The sequence below is a fragment of the Sceloporus undulatus genome, chromosome 2 (assembly GCF_019175285.1).
Source record: "Sceloporus undulatus isolate JIND9_A2432 ecotype Alabama chromosome 2, SceUnd_v1.1, whole genome shotgun sequence".
Taxonomy (NCBI): domain Eukaryota; kingdom Metazoa; phylum Chordata; class Lepidosauria; order Squamata; family Phrynosomatidae; genus Sceloporus; species Sceloporus undulatus.
In genome coordinates this window covers 15,570,760-15,572,571 of record NC_056523.1, presented here as the reverse complement: position 1 = coordinate 15,572,571, position 1,812 = coordinate 15,570,760, and the positions used below count along the sequence as shown (strand labels likewise).

The 1,812-nt window shown below is 54.6% G+C and overlaps 1 protein-coding gene across 1 annotated transcript in view; it reads left to right on the top strand.

Annotated features, from left to right (window-relative positions):
- The window catches only part of LOC121923831, a 51,560-nt gene that overhangs the window by 33,851 nt on the left and 15,897 nt on the right, over positions 1 to 1,812 (top strand). The window lies entirely within an intron of this gene.

Genomic DNA, 1,812 nt, shown 5'->3' with positions numbered 1-1,812 from the left:
CTGTAAAGTCATCGGCGCGCCTGGTGCCTCCGTGCCGTTTTTAAAGAGGCGCGGAGGCAGCAGCGCCAAGGCCTTCAAGGCCTCACCAGCACCCGCCTCCTCCGCGCTACAGCCATGGAAGGGCAGGTGTCGGTGCTGGGCCCTTGCCTCCAGCACAGTATCCACCCTTCCACGGCGGCGGAGCATGGAGGAGGCCGGATGCCGCGCTAGAGGCCTGAAGGCCCTGGCGCGGTGGCTCTGCTCCTAACCGCCACCGCGGAAAGGCCGGTGCGGTGCTTTGGGGCCAAGAGGCTCCGCACTGCCATCGCGCCCTTTCACGACAGCGGCGAGAGCCCAGACTTGGCCTCTGCCGCCACTGCTTGCAACCCGGCTTCCCTGAGTGGGGGTGCGGAGGCAAGCAGTGCGCCGAGACTTTAAGGTAAGTAAGGGGATGAAAGGAGGGGGCGGGAGGGAGGAAGGGAAGAGGGAAGCGAGGGAGGAGGAGGGGCAGAACTTTTGTCCCAATGGCGCGCGCATGCACTCGAGCCGGCCCCCCCCACGGCCCCGCCCCCACGCCCCCCCCCCCCGCCCCCCACGCGCCGCCCAGCCCGCCCCCGCCCCCCCCCCCCCCACCGCCCGCCCGCCTCCCCCACCCCGCCAGCCCGCCGGTCCCCCCGCGCCCCCGCGCCTCCCATCCGCGCCGCGCCCCCCCACCCCCCCCGCCCCGCCCCCGCCCCCCCCGACCCGGGTAAGTAAGGGGAAGGAAAGGGAGGGAGGCAGGGAGGGAAGGGAGGAGGGAAGCAAGGGAGGGGAGGGAGAAGGAAGTTGTCCCCAAAGGCGGTGCGTGTGCACGCCCGCTGCCATTGGGGACAATTTCCTGATTTGCCATCCGCGGATGCTCAAATCCACGGATGGCAAATCCGCGTATAAGAAGGGCCGACTGTACTTTCTAACTTTTTTTGAGAAAAGGAAAGAGTAAAAAAAGAAAAATGAAAACAAATAAAAATAAAACCAAGTAACCTCCTATCTCTCAGTATCAGATGCTTTCCAATCCTTAAAGCACCTCTCAAATATATTTCTGAATGTCTACTACAGTGGGCCCTTGGTATCTGCTGGGATTTGGTTCCAGGACTACCCATGGATAGGAAAATCCATGGATGCTCGAGTCTCATTAGATGCAGCGAGGTAATAAAATGCTGTCCCTTATATATAATGGCAAAATCAAGGTTTGTTTTTGGAATTTATATATATTTTAAAAATATTTTCAAGCCATGGATGCTTGAATTTGTGGATAAAGAATCCATGGATATAGAGGGGCGACTGTACCTATATACCTTCTTAAAGTTAATTGCTTCCTCTACATGTTTTGCTTATTTTACATAATCTTCAAGCCTTACGTGAATATAGATTTATTATAAATGTAATTTACTTCCCATTTTGGATTTTTCTAAAATAAACTTTCCAGCATGAAGCACTTTCTTTCCAGCCTTCTAAGAAAAAAATTGTCGGCGAAAGAGATGTCTCAGGGAGCCATAGTGTGTGCAAGTCCATTGATCTGGGCGGGGGATTCCTGTGGCGTGCTTAGATTTAGCACAGTAATTATTCAGCCAGGCGAATAATGCAGCTCCTTACCTTTTCCCTTCACCCCAACAGTAATGGTAACTCTGGATCCAGACACAGCTCATCCCAAACTCAGACTGTCTGAGCATCATAAAAGTGTAACATGGAGTGAGAAAGGTCAAGCAGTCCCTGCCAAAACGAAGAGATTCAACACAAATCCTTTTGTGCTGGGAAAGGAACAATTCACCACTGGGAGACATTTCTGGGAAGTCC